At 40.6% G+C, this 19,846-nt stretch overlaps 1 protein-coding gene across 3 annotated transcripts in view; it reads right to left on the bottom strand.

Annotated features, from left to right (window-relative positions):
- The window catches only part of LOC111529164 (tau-tubulin kinase 2), a 178,174-nt gene extending 160,509 nt beyond the window's left edge, over positions 1–17,665 (bottom strand). For 2 of the 3 annotated variants that reach the window (XM_023196021.2, XM_023196023.2), the window contains exon 1: positions 17,270–17,665. The gene's annotated coding sequence lies outside the window, so the exon portion shown is untranslated. Of the gene's footprint in view, positions 1–16,593; positions 16,963–17,269 lie in introns of those variants that run through there. The other variant, XM_023196022.2, reaches the window with a different exon arrangement.
- Positions 17,666–19,846: the final 2,181 nt, after the last annotated feature.

Raw genomic sequence — 19,846 nt, 5'->3', positions numbered from 1 at the left:
TCCAGCCTGGGCAACAGAGTGACACTGTTTCTTTAAAAAAAAAAAAAAGAAAAGAAAAGAAAGAAAGAAGGGAATTCTTTTTAATTTTTTTTAATTTGAGACAGTCTCGCTCTGTTGCCCAGGCTCTGTCGCCCAGGAGCCACTGTGCCCGGCTGGGAATTCTTAACCATGCTAAAATGCAGATAAACCATAAAGACATCACACTAAGTGAAATGATTCAGCACAAAGGGACGAATATTATATGATCCCACTTATAATAGGTACCTAGAGTAATCAAGTTCAGAGACAGAAAGTAGAATGATGGTTACCAAGGGCTATGGTGAGGGGGTATGGAAAATTAGTGTTTAATGGGTATGGAGTTTCCAGTTAGGAAGATGAAAAAGTCCTACAGACAGATGGTAATGATGGTTGCAGAACAATGGAAATGAACTTAAGGCCACTAAACTGCACACTTAAAAATGCTTAAAAAGAAAATCTTATGCATATTTTACCATAATAAAAGGAAAGTTTAAATTTTAAATAAGACTACCAGGCACTCCTCAGATGTAACTATAAAAGCCAAATAATTTTCACTATCTCACTCTAAATTACCAGTGGAAAAATCATGGGACAAATGGTATCCTGGGTGGAGTCCTTCAGTACACTGAAATAAATCTAAGAATAGACCTGTCCCAATTAGGAACCGAACACTAGGAGAAAGACCAGGAATTCTATAAGACACCATGTTTGGCTGACTGTCTCTAAAAATGGCTCTCAATGACCCTCAACTCCTGCTATTGATCCTTTCCCTTGAGTGTGGGCTATATCTAGTGACTTACTGCTAATGAACAGAATACAGCAAAAGTGATAGGATGTCACTTCCCAGATAGGTTGGAAAAGACTGTGACATCTATCTTGCTCACATTCTCTCTCTCTGGCTCTTTCCACTCACTTGCTCTGATTAAGCAAGCTGCCATATCACCCCATAGAAAGGCCCACATAGCAAAGAATTGAGGCAGCTTCTGCTAGAAGATTACATGATTCTGCTTATAATAGACCAACAGCTAGCAAAGAACTGAGGCTCTCAAACGAACTATAGGAATTGAATCCTGCCAACAACCATCAGAATGAGCTTGGAAATAGATCCCTCCCAAGCTGGGCCTTGTGATGGCTGCAGCACACCTTGATTGCAGCCTATGACTGACCCTGAAACAGAGTATCCACCTAAGTCATACCCAAAATCTTGACCCACAAACACTGTGAGATAATAAATGTTGTTGTTTTAAAACACCAAGTTTTGAGTAATGTGTTATGCAGCAATAGATAACTATATACCAGGCTTCACCGGTAATAGGGTGATAGTTTCTCAAAGTTATGTACGACCACAGGTTCCTTTTTTGTTCTAGACTATGGATTATACCTGAAAAATTAATAACTTAGCTATAGTACCAATATTGCCAATAATTATTTTAGATTTATTTTTTCAGTAAGACTTATAATAAAAAAAACTTGGTGCAAGAAAACTAGAAATTAAAGAAAACAGAAATTAAATAAATTCCTCCTTAGTAATATCCTTAATGACCTAACATAGGAAGTAAATAGCAGACTAATTCTGACAAAGATGCTAACTCTGGAGGTGTTGCCAAACAAACCAAAAGAAGATCAAAATATGAACAGAACATACTAAACAGAGATTCAATTTGTAAATGCAGAATAACATGTGGTGAAAAGTCATTTGAAAAAATCTGTTGGGTAGAAAAAGACTAAGAAAATAGCCAACAAATTAATAAGTAAACACTGACAATCCCCTAGATTATAAACTCCTTGAAGACGAAGACACACATCATAATCATTATCCTCTGCCATAACCAAGTATTGAGCTTTGCAGTTAATCAACAGATATTTGGTGAAGTTAATTAAAGGGCTCAAAATGAGACATCAAACTGTATATATATTTTTTTTTTTTTTTTTTTTTTTTTTTTTTTGATGCAGGGTCTTACTCTGTTGCCCAAGCTGTAGGGCAGTGGTGCAATCTTGGCTCACTGCAACCTCAGCTTTCTGGGCTCTAGTGATCCTCCCACCTCAGCTTCCCAAGTAGCTGGGACTACAGAAACACATCACCATGCCTGGCTAATTTTTGTATCTTTTGCAGACACAGGATTTCACCATGTTGGCCAGGCTGGTCTCAAACTCCTGGACTCAAGCACTCTCCACTCATCTTGGCCTCCTAAAGTGCTGGGATTACAGGCCTGTGCCACCACACTTGGCCCCAAACTGTATGTAACTTAAGTTATATAGATTCACATATACAAATACAGTAAAAAAGATAAAGTAGAACAAAAATAAGAATAAGAGGCACAAAGGGAAGTTTTCTGTTGTTTTGTTTTGAGACAGAGCCTCACTCTGTCACCCAGACTGGAGTACTGTGGCATGATCCCAGCTCATTGCAGCCTTGACCTCCTGGGCTCAGATGATCTTCCCGCCTCAGCCTCCCAAGTAGCTGGAACCACAGGTACACACCTACCTAAATTTTTGGAGAGACAGGGTTTTGCCATATTGCCCAGGCTGGTCTCGAACTCCTGAATTCAAGAGATCTTCCCAAAGTGCTGGGGTTACAGGCATGAGTCACCATGCCCAGCCAGGAAATATTTTTTAAATTGTATAGGAACTTTAAGAAACATAAGCCAGACCAAACAAGACTTAACGAAAAGAACTCCCTAAAACAGTATTATCTGAGATATTAACATAACACTACAATAAGTTTATTGTCTTCTAACTCGAGGAACTCCTCACAAAATAGAGATTAAGACTAGACTACTGTACCTAGATTCAAATTCTGGCTATTGGGCCCATTACTTAACTTCTCTGTACCTCAATTTTCTCATCTATTAAAAAAAAAAGGGGTAATGACAGTTGCTAAGCATTAAAAGTTCTAAGATATATGTAAAGTGTTTATTCATCACAGTGCCTAGTTCACTGACTGTGCTCAATAAAATTGGCCGGGTGTGGTGGCTCACGCCTATAATCCCAGCACTTTGGGAGGCCAACATGGGTGGATCACCTGAGGTCGGGAGTTCGAGACCAGCCTGACCAACATGGAGAAACCCTGTCTCTACTAAAAATACAGAATTAGCCGGGCATGGTGGTACATTCCTAGAATCCCAGCTACTAGAGAGGCTGAGGCAGGAGAATCACTTCAACCTGGGAGGTGAAGGTTGTGGTGCGCTGAGATCACACCACTGCACTGCAGCCTAGGCAACAAGAGCAAAACTCCCTCTCAAAAAAAAAAAAAGGTAGTCATTACTTAAGTAATTCTGCATGTTTCCTAACCAACAGAAGAGAAACGGTCACATTCACAGACATAATACTGTCCAAAACAGGTCCTGTACCACTTAAATATTAAAGGAAATTATCATTTTTGCACAGAGGCCCAGAATTGAAACTATTATACAAATACTACTTATCAAATTCATACAAAAATATTTTTGTCAGCAAAAGAAAATTACCTTACTAATATCATTACCAATTAAATTACAGCATTTGCATTGTTATAATTTTACTTTTAAAGTTATTAGTAATAGAAAAACCCCTATCTTTCACCATACACAAAAATCAAATCAAAATGGATTAAAGACTTCTTAAATCTAAGACCTGAAACTATGAAACAACTAGAAGAAAACACTGGGGAAACACTCCAGTACACTGATCTGGGCAAAGATTTCTTGTGTAAAATCTCAAAAGCACAGGCAACTTGGCCGGGCGCGGTGGCTCAAGCCTGTAATCCCAGCACTTTGGGAGGCCAAGACGGGCGGATCACGAGGTCAGGAGATCGAGACCATCTTGGCTAACACGGTGAAACCCCGTCTCTACTAAAAATACAAAAAACTAGCCGGGCGAGGTGGCGGGCGCTTGTAGTCCCAGCTACTCGCGAGGCTGAGGCAGGAAAATGGCGTAAACCCGGGAGGCGGAGCTTGCAGTGAGCTGAGATCTGGCCACTGCACTCCAGCGTGGGCGACAGAGCAAGACTCCGTCTCAGAAAAACAAAACAAAACAAAAACAAAAACAAAACAAAAGCACAGGCAACCAAGGCAAAAATAGACAATTGGGATTGCATCGAACTAAAAAGCTTCTGCACAGCAAAGGAAACAATCAACAAAGTAGACAACCCACAGAATGGGAGAAAATATTTGCAAACTATCCATCTGACAAGGAGTTAACCAGAATATATAAGGAGTGCAAACAACGCAATAGCAAAAAAATTAAATAATCTGATTTTTAAATGGGCAAAAGATCTGAATGGACATTTCTCAAAAAAAAAAAAAAAAAGACATATGGGCCAAGAGCAGTGGCTCATGCCTATCATCTCAGCACTCTGGGAGGCCAAAGCAGGGGGATCACTTGAGCCCAGGAGTTTGAGGCCAGCCTGGGCAATACAATGAGACCCCACCTCATTAAAAGAAAAAAAAAAAAAAGAAACACAAATGGCCAACAGGTATATGAAAAGATGCTTAATATCACTAATCATCAGACAAATGTAAATCAAAACCACAATGTGGTATCATCTCACCCCAGTTAAAATGGCTTATATGAAAAAGGCAATAACAAATGCTGACAAGGATATGGAGAAAGGGGAACCCTCATGCACTGCTGGTAGGAATGGAAATCAGTACAGCCATCTATGGAGGCAGTATGGAGGTTCCCCAAAACAACCAAAACTAGAACTTCCATATTATCCAGCAATTCCACTACTGGGTATACATCCAAAAGAAAGGAAATCAATAGAGCAAAGAGATATCTGCACTCCCATGTTTACTGCAGCACTATTAACAATAGCCAAAATGGAATCAACCTAACTGTCTATCCAGATGAACGGATAAAGAAAATATGGAATATTATTCGGCCATAAAAAAGAATGAAATGCTCTTATTTGCAGCAACATGGATGGAACTGGAGGCCATTACCTTAAGTGAAATAAGCCAAGTACAGAAAGACAAATGTTATATGTTTTCACTCATATGCCAGAGCTAAAAGAGTGAATCTCATGAAGACAGAGTAGATTGGTGGTTTATCAGAAGCTAAAAAGGGGAAGGGGAGGGGGAAGAAAGGGAAAAAAAAGAATATAAATGTATTTATTGTTACTGAACTGTACATATAAAATGGTAAAGACGGTAAATTATATTTGCATGCTTTACCTCAATTTAAAAAAATTTTTGGCTGGGCATGGTGGCTCACAACCATAATTTCAGCACTTTTGGAGGCCAAGGCAGGTAGATCACTTGAGCCCAGGAGTATAAGACCAACCTGGACAACATGGCAAAACCCCATCACTACAAAAAAAAAATTAGCCTGGCATGGTGGCATGTGCCTGTGGTCCCAACTACTCAGGAGGCTGAGGTGGGAAGATTGCTTGAGCCCAGGAGGCAGAAGTTGTGGTGAGTCAAGATCATGCCACTGCACTCCAGCCTAGATGACAAAGTGAGACCCTGTCTCAAAAAAAACAAAGCTTTAAAAATAAAGTTAATATAATTAGTTGATCAAAAAGGGAATAAAAATAAACCAATGCCACTTACTATTTTTAGACTGGCAAAAGTACAGATTAGGACAGGCGAGGTGGCTCACACCTGTAATCCCAGCACTTTGGGAGGCGGAGGTGGGACGACTGCCCCGGAGTTGAAGACCAGCTTAGGCAACATAGTAAGATGCCGTCTGTACAAAATTTTAAAAATTAGGTGTGGTGGCATGCATTTATAGTCCTAGCTATTCAGAAAGCTGAAGCAGGAGGATCACTTGAGCCTAGAAGTTCAAAGCTGCAGTGAACCATGATTGTGCCACTGTATTCCAGCCTGGGTAACAGAACAAGACCCTGTCTCAAAAAAAAAAAAAAAAAAAAAAAAGTATGGATTAGTTCTCAAATGTGTTTTAACTTGAAGCAAATTTTGAGTACTCACCCATATAAAAGAAGCATTATCATAGTTAATATCACAGAAGAAAGTATTTAAATTAAAAAGTGAGGACTTTTGTACACCTCTAGTAGGAATATACTTTGTTGTTGCTTGCTAATCGTCCAGTGTGCATGCTAAGGGAATGTACTTTGAAAATGGTATTGTAGTGTATTATAAAAGAAAGCTGAAGATATGCATACCCTGTGACTCAGCAACTCCTTTACTAGGTATATATCCTAGAAATATCTTTCCTCTATGCACACCAGCAAACAGGTACAAGAATGTTCAGTCACATTGTCCATAAATGGTAAAAACTTCCCAAATGTCCAGCAAGAGAAGAATGGATAAATCATAGTATATTCATCCAGTATGTACATTCATATAGCAGCTTCTTACTGCTGCCGTAACAAATATGACAAATTGAGTGGCAAAAACAACACAAATTTATAATCTAATAGCTCTAGAGGTCAGAAGTCTGGGCTTCTACTGGGCTAAAGCTCTAGGGAGAATTTATTTCCTTACCTTTTCTAGCTTCTAGGACCCACCTGAATTCTGTTTTGCTTTTGTTTTCGTTTTTTTGTTTTGTTTTTTTAAGAGACAGGGTCTCATTATGTTCTCCAGGCTGGAGTGCAGTAGCTAGCTATTCACAGGCTCAATTATTACACACTACAGTCTCAAAGTCCTGAGCCCAAGAGATCCTCCTGCCTCGCCTTTCAAATAGCTGGGAATACAAGTGCACCACCAGGCCCAGCTTGCCTGAATTATTTGGTTTACCGCCTCATCCCCCACCTTCAAAGTCAGTAGTATAACATCTTCAAATCTCTCTCTGACCCTTGTTTCCACTGTCACATCTCCTTATCTCTCTCTGACAAAGTATATGCCTCCCTCTTATGAGCACCTCCTTGTGATTACATCGGATCGACCCAGATCATCAAGGAAAATCCTCCTCTCACAAGAGCCTTAATTTAATCACATCTGCAAAGTCTCTTCTGCCACATAAGTTAACATATTCATGTGTTGGGGATTATGACATGAACATTTTGGGGGGCCATTATTCCACTTACCACAAAACTACACTAAAAAGAAAATGAAGAAAATATTGCTATATTTGCTATATTGCTATTAAATATGAACTATATAAATCTCACAAACAACACTGAAACAAGTTAAGCAAGACAAAATAATATACACAGTATGAGCCCTTTTACAGATAAACGTTCAAAAATAAGCAAAACTAAACTACATTAAATGGAGATGCAAATATAGATCGTAAGTTTATAAAGAAAAGCAAAAACATTATTATCACAAATATCATAAGAATGGATAGCTCTGGGGTAAAGAAAGTAGGTGAAAGCCAGGCAACTTGCACCTGTAGTAATCACAGCTACTAGGGAGGCTGAGGATCACTTGGGCCCAGAAGTTTGAGACTAGCCTAAACAACATAGGGAGATCCCATCTCAACAAAACAAAACAAAAAAGGCAGGTGAGATCAGGAACGGGAGTCTGAGATGCTGGCAATGTTTTATTTATTGAACACTGGCTTTATAATTAATTATCCCTTAAACTGCACATATATGTTTTATATACACCATGATTAATATAGCTTATAAAGAACAGTAACAAATAATAGTTATACAAACCAGAAACAGAGAAAGCCAGACATAGAATAGATTAGGCAACAATAATCTAGCAATGTGAGAGACAGCAGAAGAGTGCCCCATCTACACATTAAAAAAAAGCCAGCTAACCTGTGAGTTGAGCATGAAGCAGAAATATAGGTTTGGAATAAAGAAACAACCTTAGAAGCACGCACACAATTTACATTTTCCTAATAGAGTACACATTCCTTGAGGTCAAGAGCATCTACTCATTCAATTCTACTCATCTAGCATCTAGCCTAATACCTACCATAGAACCTTTCACCTCCCATATGGCTGAATGAAATTAAATAGTCCTTCGGCAAATAACTGGACAGTTGATTTGAAAATTTAACACATGCTCATTCAATAAATTGTCATGAATACATGGAAGAGAAAAAAGAAGCATAATGCATAGCTTTGCCCTTAATGAGTTAACAACCAGGGGAAGAAAAGTTATTATTTCAAAAAATAATTATTTCCAAAATAATATTTGAATGAGAACACATAATACAAAAACAGAAATTAACAGTAACTATCTGGGTTCAAAAGGCAAAAAAATAGGGACTTGGCACCGTGGCTCATGCCTATAATCCCAGCACTTTGGGAGGCTGAGGCACGCGGATCACGAGGTCAGGAGTTTGAGACCAGCCTGGCCAACATGGTGAAACCCTATCTCTACTAAAAATATAAAAATGAGCCAGGCATGGTGGCAAGTGCCTGTAATCCCAGCTACTCAGGAGGCTGAGACAGGAGAATCGCTTGAACCCAGGAGGCGGAGGACGCAGTGAGCTGAGACTGCACCATTGCACTCCAGTCTAGGTGACAAGAGTGAAACTCCATCTCAAAAAAAAAAAAAAGGTAAAAAATAGAAAAAGTTAACCTACATCAATTTGATCAATTTGTAAGGGCCAAATGCATACAAAAAATTGAACGGGGCGGTTAATACTAGCTAGGATTGTCATACAAAGTTTCTTACAAGAGGTGGATATGATTTGTAGAAGAGGGTCTGGTCGATTGCAAAATAGCCACATATTTCTCCCATGCCTGTACATATATCCCTTTGCAATGTGCCCTTGATACATATCCTATGGAGAGATAGGATTGTGCTGGGCACTGTGGCACATGCCTATAATCCCAGCTACTAGAGAGGCTGAGGCAGGAAGACTGCTTGAGCCCAATAGTTTCAATCCAGCCTGGGCAACATAGCAAGATCCTGTCTCTAACAAAAGAGGTAGATCATTCCTTTGGTTCCTTTCTCCTTCTCTGAAACGGGTTGGCCATGTGACTTGTTCTGGCCAATGGGACATTAGCAAACATGACCCAGAATCCAGAAAAGCACTTATACACTGGACTTGCCCTCTTTTGCTACTTTTGGAGCCCAGACTCATGAGAACAAACTCAAGCTAGCCCACTGTCTCATATAAATGAGAACAAACAAGACCAAAAAAAGTACTATTCAGCTGAGCCTAAACTGCCAACCCACAGAACAGTTAACTCATAAGTAATTATTGTTTTAGCATCTAAATTTTGGGGTGCTTTGTTTCAAGGCAAAAGTTAACTAAGGAGGTATGCAAAAGCACAGAAGAGGAAATAAGCATAACATACAAGTGCATGGGAAAATAAATGATAAGATTAGTCTACGTCAAGGGTGTCCAATCTTTTGGCTTCTCTGAGCTACAGTGGAAGAACTGTAATGAAAGAACCACACATGAAATAAACACACATGAAGAACCACACATGAAATAAACTAACACTAATGATAGCTGATGAGTTTAAACACACACACATAAACACACACACTACAAAAGCTCATAATGTCTTAAGAAAGTTTACAAATTTGTGTTGGGCCACATTCAAAGCCATACTGGGCTGCGTGCGGCCCATGGGCCGCAGGTTGGATAAGCTTGGTCTACGTGAAAAGGGTGCTTATTGGGAGAAAGAATACATAGGCCTGAAAGGTAAACTGAGTTCAAACTGCAAAAACCAGGCTAGGAAGAGGATGGATATCATTCTGTTTCGGTCGGCAAGGTGGCACAGGGTGGGCCTGAAGGCACCCCTTCAGGAGCAGGAGGATGATATGATGTAAGAGGAAAAAAAAGTCCACTTAGAAGACGATTACTATCACTATTATCTCTCAGGCTAAAGGAATAAACTTCTCCTACATTTAGGAGGGAAACTAGATAATTCACCAAATAGCACAGTTTTATAACTGTCATATAGTTTATATAAGATTCTACTCTTTGGCCAGACCTGGTGGCTCACACCTGTAATCCCAGCACTTTGGGAGGCCAACGTGGGTGGATCACCTGAGGTCAGGAGTTTGAGACCAGCCTGGCCAACATGATGAAACCCCATGTCTACTAAAAATGCAAAAAAAAAAATTACCTGGGCATGGTGGCGGATGCCTGTAGTTCCAGCTACTCGGGAGGCTGAGGCAGGAGAATTGCTTGAACCTGGGAGGCGGAGGTTGCAGTGAGCTGAGATCGTGCCATTGCACTCCAGCCTGGGTGACAAGAGCAAAACTCCATCTCAAAAAAAAAAGTATCTAAATTGTTATGTTTTAAAATAAAACAAGATCATGTGTAGAAACAAGTTTACAAAGAGTACACACCTGCTAAATTTTTCAAGGCATCTAATATACTGATAAACAACAGAAATAAGGTGCAAGGATAGGATAAGCCCAATGGGATTTTGTTTTTGTTTTTATTTTTATCCCATAGATCTTAGCAAGAGCTCCTCTGAAGAGTTAGTAAAAAGAAATGAAGATTTGTAAAGAACTCCATTTGCTGATGGCAAAAGAAGAGAAGGTAAGTTTATTCACCACTCATACTTCAACTGTTCTTTATAAACTTTCAGGGGAGGTAAATTATACTTCGGGCAACCTGCAATCTCTCTGAGCTCAATAAATCTAAGTAAAATATCTATTAAAAGTAAAGAGAAGCTTTACAGGTCAGTATGGTTACAATTACTGACAACAAAATAAAAGTGTAAACAACCTAGTTTTCCTCTCCCTGGCTACCACACTAGCAACACATAAACAAATCCTTCCCTTACAGGAAGTACAGTGTAACTTACATGGCCAGATTGTTAAGGAAAACACTAAATATTCCTTGGGTAAACAAAATCATTCCTCAAGTAAAATCTACTATAACCAAATCAACCAAGCAAAGCATTATGTCTGTGATTCCCACTAAGACAAAGAAAAATCAATACAGAACCTTTTCTGTATCTTCATTGTAATACTATTTTAAGTATATTAACTTCCTTTTTTTTTTTTTGGAGATGGAGTCTTGCTCTGTCACTCAAGCTGGAGTTCACTCCACCTCCCGGGTTCAAGTGATTCTTCTGCCTCAGCTTCCCAAGTAGCTGGGACTACAGGTGTGTGCCACCATACCTGGCTAATTTTTGTATTTTTTGTAGAGACAGGGTTTCACCATAGTGGCCAGGCTGGTCTCGAACTCCTGACCTCGTGATCTGCCCGCCTAGGCCTCCCAAAGTGCTAAGATTACAGGCATGAGCCACCCTGCCTGGCCTTAACTTCCTTTTTTTAAAAACAGCAAAACTGGCCAGGCACAGTATAATATAATATATCCTAATATATCCTAATCACTTGTACATTTAATGAATCACCTATAAGATGCTGGACCCTAGCTACAGAGACACTATATCCATCTACTTGGAACACCTCTTTCCTGTAACCATGGCTTCTACTCTGGCTTCTGGTAACACAGTCCTAACTTCTCATGGTTCAAACAGTGTGTGTGAAAACATAACATAGGAACTTTGTCAGTATTCAAGCAATTGAGGCTTGGGAGAATCCAAAGCAGAAACCCATATTGGAGGGAGAACAGGGACTCTTCAGGACAAAACACTTCCAAGTGTTCTTGTGTTCTGAAAGAACTTGTCTAAAGCTATTTCAGGGGTTGTGTGGACATTTAATTCCAAATAGCCTCTTAAATTTAAAAACATTTATTCTTTCATTATTTATTTAATTATTTAACGAATTATAGGGATAATATATCCACTAGCCTCTGAACCTGATGAAGTATGTAGAATGAACTGTGGCTGATGAAACAGAAACTTCTTCCCTGAACCTACCTCTTGACTGTTAGGTCTGTTAAATGTTCATGTCTGCATCTTCCATTCACAATACTTGGAACACTTGTAATTCCTTCCTCTGCAAATGTCTACTTCCACTATTTGTAAGCTCCAAACGTGAGCAGATTATTTATCTTGTCGGCTGTTAAATCTCTAACCCCTAGCACAGTAACATGGTAGATGCTTAGCAAGTATTCAATCAAGGAATGAGGCTACTATTATACAGTAATCCCCCTTATCCATGGTTTCACTATCTGCAGTTTCAGTTACCCACGGTCAACCACAGTCCAAAAATATTAAATGGAGAACTCCAGAAATAAACAATTCATAAGTTTTAAATTGCACGTTGTTTTGAGTATGGTGATGAAATCTCAAGCCGTTTAGCTCTGTTGCACCTAGGACGTGAACCATCCCTTTGTCTAGCATGTATCCGCACTGTCTATGCTGCCTTACTGTTTGTCACTTAGTAGCCATCTCGGTTGTTAGATTACTGTCTCAGCACAGCAGTGCTTGTAGTCAAGTAACTAAGTCTTATTTTACTTAATAATGGCCCTAAAACACAAGAGTCGTGATGCTGGCATATTATGATAACTGTTCTATTTTATTATTAGCTATTGTTTTTACTCCCTTACTACGCTTAATTTATAAACTTTATCATAGTTATGTATGTATAGGAAAAGCATAATTACCCATAGGGTAAGGTACTATCTGAGGTTTCAGGCAGCCACTGGAGGTCTTGGAATGCATGCCCCTCAGATGGGGATGACTACAGTAGTTCAAAGTTTCACAGAGACAGAAGTAAGGTGGTAGCAATGGAAATAAAATGCAGAAGGCTAGGCATTGTGGCTCATGCCTATAATTCCTGTACTTTGGGAGGCTGAGGTGGGAGGATTGCTTGAACTCAGGAGTTCAAGACCAGCCTGGGCAACATACTGGGATCCCACTTCTACAAAAATTTTTAAAATTAGCCAGGTGTGGTGGCATATGCCCATAGTCCCAGCTACCCAGGAGGCTAAGGTGGGAGGACTGCCTGAGCCCAGGAGGTCAAGGCTGCAGTGAGCTATGATCATGGCACCCTAGCCTGGGCAACAGAGCAAGACCCTGTCTCCAAAAAAAGAAAGAAAGCAGAGGTTTTATGTGGGCAAGATGCAGGATAAATAGGGAGCCAAAATAAAAAAAGAAAAAAACAAAAGAGAGAGAGAGAGAATGTGTGTTTTGATCCTGTATGATTGAATGATAATGCCTTTATTTATAGAATTAAGGAAGTTAAAAAGAGAACTGACTATTGTCTTGGATATATTGAATTTTTAAGTGCTAGGGAAATCCAGCAGAAAAGAAGTCCTAATCTAGTTTATTATCTACCATATAATTTAGCCTCCAGATGATATTTCTTAAATCAAATTTCCATGAGAGGCAAGGCTCACATTTTTTTCTTTGGTTATTCATTTTTTCCTATTTTCCTCCCCTCATCTTTGCCTTATTGGTCATTGAAAAGTGATTTTTGTTTTTGTTTTTGAGACAGACTCTCACTCTGTCACCAAGGCTGGAGTGCAGTGGCGCAATCTCAGCTCACGGCAGCCTCCCCTTCCTGGGTTCAAGCAATTCTCCTGCCTCAGTCTCCCGAGTAGCTGGGATTACAGGTGCATGCCACCACACCCTGCTAAGTTTTCTATTTTTAGTTGAGATGCAGTTTCGCCACGTTGGCCAGACTTGTCTCCAACTCCTGACCTCAAGTGATTCACCCACTTTGGCCTCCAAAACTGCTGGGATTACAGGCGTGAGCCACCATGCCCAGCTAAAAAATGGTGATAAAACTTTTAGATATTTTAGAAACTGAAGCACTTGGAGGATCAAGAAATTTAAAAAGGCTTTACAAACTTCATCTATAATAAATAACGTGAAAAATTAAATGTTGGACAAATATGAACAAAATACAGTCTTTCAATGGATCATATGGCTAGAACAAGATGAGGAAAAGTGCAACTTCATTTTTTTAAAGGCAACTACTTTGAAACTGCAGAAAGAAAAAGACAAATGTTAAAGTATTAATTATACAAGCATTTTGGTAAAAACAAATATAATGGAAAATATGTTTTCTAATTCAAACATTTTTAAATGCTGATTCTTATTTTCAATAAAGATGTTAATTCTCTGTTTAAAAAAATAATGATTCTGAAAACATGGTTAAGTCTTGATAGCTTACCAAAGGGAGCTAAGAAGCTACTTACTAGCTTCCATTCTTTAGGAGACACTGTTACATCCCAGATTCTTTTCAAAGGACACAAGTTTTTTACATTGGGAAGCTTTACCCTAACTGAAGTGAAAACAAATTCCTATAACACAATAAAAAACAGCTATGAACATTCCAAAACACGAAGGATTATATAGACAAAGGTTAAAAAAAAACAAAGGAAAAAAATCCAAAATGTTCACAAAAGTTTGTAGGTACTATATGTTCACTTAAGTATCAAGAATAAAGTCACATGACATTAATGAAAATATACTAAGAAGTCTATTTAAAAATCACCTACTGAAAAGATGAAATTATCTAGCAAAATTGACATTCAAATTATGTAATAACATAATTTCAATCTGTACTATAAACCTATAGTCAAGGATCACCAGACTTTAATGAGGTAGTTTTGAGTAGTAATATGTGTTGTTCTTATGCTCAAAATTTAGTTCTAAAAAACTGAATTTTCTCATGTGAACTTAAAGGCTCTTTCACCAAATATGGAAGTATGATATTAAACTTAAAAGCATTCAGTATTTTCAGCATAAAAGGTTCTATCCACTGAAGCCTGAGGAAAAAACTTCCACTACCACACATTGTTTACAATATGCTGGATGACAAAAAAAAAAAAAAAAAGACTAGGAAATAAAACTGAATAAAATGTATTTCAATTCAAAAATCCATAAATATTGAAGGTATATTGCAATATTACTAATCAAATAAACAGAAATAGCTCTGGCTACATTTTGGGTGTCTCTCAAAAACCTCAACAAGAGCAAAACATGAATACATGACTAGAGTAATTCTGAGTAGCATACCCTCAAATTGAAAAGACTATTGGCTATATATTTATAAAGGAATATTTCCTATAGGAGCTTTTTTAAAGTGTGGAAAGAAGTAAGCTATAGCTATATTTTCCATAATTCTCAAAGACTTTTTATTTTGCTGATCAACTCAGTTCTTACTAGTTCAATAATGATCATAAACACTTTCCCTTGTCATAGATTTTTATTTATTTAAGAGATGGGGTCTTGCTCTGTCACCTAGGCTGGAGTGCAGTGGAGCAATTACAGATCACAGCAGCCTCAACCTCTGATCCTCCCCCTCAGTCTCCCTAGTAGCTAGAACCACAGGTGTGAGCCACCATGCCCGGCTACATTTTTGTTTGTTTGTTTTTTGTAGAGACAGGATCTCCCTGTGTTACCTTGGCTGGTCTCAAACTCCTGGGCTCAAGTGCCTTGGCCTCCTCCTGTCTTGGCCTCCCAAGGTGCTGGGATTACAGGCATGAATTATTGTTTTTTTTAAAAGCAGCAAACGTTTATTAACTCACACAGTTTCTGAGGATTAGAATCTGAAAGTGTCTCTGGTAGCTGGTTCTGGCTCAGTCTCTCATGAGTTGCAATCAAGCAGTCATCTGGATATATGTTACTTTTTAAAGTCATAAAGCATATAAAAAAATTGGCTGCCCCCAACCAAAGTGAAATTTAAATTCCATGATCACAGCTAACTCGGATCTGTAATATTCATTTACTGTGAAAAACCAGTAACTTATTGTTGCCATATTTTTAGTGCACTTTTTAGAAGTAAAATACCCTCAAAAATTGTCTAAATTATACAAACTTCCCTTCTAGTATTACATCTAAAGATATTTGAAGCCCCACATAATTGAGTTCAATTTGCTAAAGCAAATGAGGTCTAACCTCATGCAGATTTCCTTAAGTATTAAAATAATCAGCACTTAAAATCAAAAGAAGATACAAAAAACTGAAGTCATATATAATGCAGTAGAGAATTTACTAAATTATGTATTAACCATAGTACAAGATAATGAGCAAGATACATTATTCTCAGTCAGCCCCCTACCAATGTAGAAATTTGCATCAATTTGATATTACATATTAAATTAATGAAGTTATGGACTTTAATTTCTTCTATGTGTCTAAAACTGGAAGAGGGGGAAAAGCATTTCCTAACATTCTATCATAAAAGAAAAATATTAGAGAAACTTGCCTTTAAAACCATGCTTCAAATGTCCCTTTCCGAGTCTTGATAAAATGTTTTCATATAGGAAAACATAAGCTTCTAAATCAAAGATTTCCTTCAATGTTTTCAATTTGCATAGATCACAATATAACACACACTTATTATCTGAAACTTTTTTGACTTCAGACAAATGCCTCAAGATTAGTCATATTAAGCTGTATTTGTCATCATTACTGCTTCTTTCTTTAAAAAAAAAAAGGAAAGAAAGCCAGCAATACATAGCATTCAATTCCCTCGATAAGTTAAAATCATTTCCCCCCTCTGTCCCCAAATGGACGTTATTCTATTCCATTTAGCCAAAAGTACACAGCCAACATATCTTTGTGGTATACTGTGGCAAATCAGGGTTTAGATACCAATGCAACTGTTATGAATGGCTCAGAACCAAACATTGTAACAAAACACACTGAGTGGATCCTCCCTCTGCGTGTGTGTGTCTACATGTGCCCATTCATAACATGACCCTCCTACACACACAGAAACTCAATTTCTACTGAATAACAAAACATCTTCACATTATTAAAATTGTATAATAAAACTGTCCTCTTTAGTGTTCAAAGAAAGAACAAGTTCTAAAGTGATGAGAGAGAAGAGTTAGTACCATCATTGCTACTAGCCATCAACTTTAATTCAAAGTACAACTCAATGTCATTTTTACCTCTACTGTAGCCTCGACGGAAACAAAATTAACTTCGCTGTAGGATAAAGTATCCTGGCATCCCAATGGATTTACTTCTCTGATTTGACAGAACATATACGTGGGTCTTTTGTCCCTCCCACAGCATCCCAGGGTGTCAGCATCATCTCTGTCAAAGCAAATGATGAGCAAATCCCTCAGATCATTACTTCAGCACCCTAAGTACAAGAAAGTCGCGGCCTTCACTGTCGTTACAACACAGCAAACAGATTCTGTAGTCCCATGTTCCTTTCCATTATAGTTGGGGAGGTGGGTGGGAAATAAGCGCTCAGATTTCCTAGGAATCCTTCGTGTTCGGTGCTGGTACCAGGAGTGGCATAAGTACGAGTGATATGTGGGTCACCCACAGAGAGAGACGCAGAACGAAGCTTCATGACCCTCCAAGTTCAGTGAAGACACCCAAAGCCTCGGGCAAAACGGGGCGGCAGCCTTCGGGGAAATGGGGCAGAACCAGAACGATCTCCGAGATGGAGAGTGACGGGGTCTAGCACGAGCCCGGGGCTTGCAGCGACCTGAGAGTCCCCGGTACCCCTCCCCTCCTCAGCAGGCTCGGTCACTCGGCGAGGGGTGCGGCCGGAGGAGGGGGTCGGGACTGGGGCAGGGCGGCGCCCCGGGGGGTCGGGGGGGTGTGTCCTACCTGGGCCGTGGCGGACGCAGGGGTTTCTGGAGGAGGGCTCTGGTCCAGCTCAGGACCGGGACCGGCGGGGGTTAACCCTCAGCAGGCGGGACCGCCACTGCCTGCCCATCCCCCGCCGCCGACTGCGGCGGGACCCGAGCGCGGCTTCCAGGGCCGGCCGGCTGGGTAGTCCCCTGGGGTACCGTCCGCGTTTACTGGCGGCGGCGGCGGCTGCTGCTGTTACTGCTGCTGCCGGCTCCCCCAAGCCGCTGCTCTTGTGCCAGCACCTGCTCCCCCTCCTGCCGCCGCCGCCGCCTCGTCCCCACCGCTCCCATCGCCGCTGCGGCGACTACTGCAGCGCCCGCTGACCCGACCCGACGTTATTCTCCCCCCTCGTAACCCGACACAGCCTAGCCCACCTGCCCTGCCAGCGCGCACGCCCACCTCTCCGCTACAAGTGCTGATTGGAGAGTGCGTTCCGAACTCGCAGCGTCGGTTGGCTAATCCCATTGCCTATCACGAAGGGGGCGGAGAGTCGGTCAGAAACCGTCTCCGCCCCCCACCGGAGAATTGCCGCTATCTTCAGGTTTGCCTGAGAGGGCGAGTTACCGGGAAAGGAGCATCACAATGGCAGCGCGCATGCGCCTAGGAATTCTGGGCCTCGTAGTTCCAGCCACAGCCGCAACTCCCCGCCCGTCCCGAGGAGAGAAGTAGGGCTTCCGAGACAAGTAGTTTGCGCACATAGGTGTTTTCCTAGCTTGACAGTTACATTGATTATAGAGGGATGGTCGGGACCCCAGGGTTGGGCTTTTCGGAATAAAATCGGAAATGCTTTGTCACGATACGAAATTACACACTGAGGCAGTCGCGATGAAGGGCCCAAATCGTGAGGCCCTGCAAGCCTTAAGGATCCATCCTCTTCCTCAGCATCAGCGCTGCCAGGATCCCGCACATTGGCGCCGTCCCCAGAACCGCCTAACGTGAAGCTAATCATCTTTGGGGGACCGGGGAAGGGCCTTAGGTGTGACGAGGAAAGGAGATGGGCACTTCCATAAACGAATGTCAGCCTAGAGACCGGAGTGTCCTTACGGTTTCACAACCCAAGAGCAAGATTTCATTCCCTCTGTGAAACACCACCAGCTAGAGACTCAATGAGCAGCCCCGGTGCACACCAGTGTGCGATGCTAAGCAAGTGTATGCGGGAGTTGCTTAAAGCCTTTCAAAGAAAAGCGAGGAGGGCGGAGCAAGGACGCTGTGCAGGATGCGTTTCTGTTTAGTGTTGTGTCCGCCGCTTTGGTGAAGGAAAACCTTAAGATTAAGCACCTCTCCCATCTTTGCCCACCAATGTACAGTAGAGAAAACCCAAAAACGCTAAACAGCTTTCTTAAGGTTATAAAACTAATTCGTGGCAGAATGAAAACTCAGGTCTCTCATACGCCCCACATCTAATGTCCTTTCTACTTAAGAATCACAATGATCCCCAGGGGTCTGCCATGGATGGAAAGAGTGCAATGAATTATGAACTTCATCTTTACTTTAAATCCTTTTCTTCACTCAAGTGACATTGTCAATAAAGCTGACTAAGAATGTAGAAAGGTAAATGACTAATCCTATATTCAGTCTTGGAACTGTTCCTATAGAATCTGTTTCTTCTTGTTCAGGAAGTGCCACAGCCTCTTGCCATTCTTTTTAAAAACAGCAGGCGTCTCTACTATCTGTCATGTCCAGATCCTTGGATTAAAAGCAGGACAAAATGTATATTAAAGGCAAGTGATGATGCAGCTCATCTTGTTCTATGCAAACATAAAGATGTTGCCAAATTGGTTTTTATTTCTACTGATTAAAACCATAAGTTACTTTTTCCATTACTACGTCTAATAGAGTATTTCATTCATTTCAGAATATTGGCCAATCATGTAATTTGAATAAGAAAATATTAGGGTTTCTGTAAATATTTTTCTTTAAAAATTAAAGAAGTTTATAGGAGCCAGGCACAGGGCACAGTGGCTAATGCCTGCAATCCCAGCACTTTGAGAGGCTGAGCTGGGAGGATCACTTGAGTCCAGAAGTTCAAGACCAAACTGGGCAATGTAAGGAGACTCCTTCTGTTAAAAAAAAAAAAAAAAAAAAAAAAAATTATCATGGAAACATGGATTTTAATTTTTTTTTTTTTTTTTTTTTTTTGAGATGGAGTCTCACTCGGTTGCCTGGGCTGGAGTGCAGTGGCCAGATCTCAGCTCACTGCAAGCTCCGCCTCCCGGGTTCACGCCATTCTTCTGCCTCAGCCTCCCGAGTAGCTGGGACTACAGGGGCCCGCCACCTCGCCCGGCTAGCTTTTTGTATTTTTTAGTAGAGACGGAGTTTCACCGTGTTAGCCAGGATGGTCTCGATCTCCTGACCTCGTGATCCGCCCGTCTCGGCCTCCCAAAGTGCTGGGATTACAGGCTTGAGCCACCGCGCCCGGCTGGATTTTAATTTTTTTTAATTAGCCAGGCATGGTGGCATGCCCCTGTAGTCTCAGCTATTCGGGAGGCTGAGGCAGGAGGATCAATTGAGCCCAGGAGTTCAAGGCCAGCCTGGGCAACATAACAAGACCTT

Source organism: Piliocolobus tephrosceles, unplaced genomic scaffold (assembly GCF_002776525.5).
Source record: "Piliocolobus tephrosceles isolate RC106 unplaced genomic scaffold, ASM277652v3 unscaffolded_110, whole genome shotgun sequence".
In the NCBI taxonomy this organism is placed as follows: domain Eukaryota; kingdom Metazoa; phylum Chordata; class Mammalia; order Primates; family Cercopithecidae; genus Piliocolobus; species Piliocolobus tephrosceles.
Note: the sequence above shows the minus strand (reverse complement) of the source record. Positions and strands in the feature narration are given on the sequence as shown.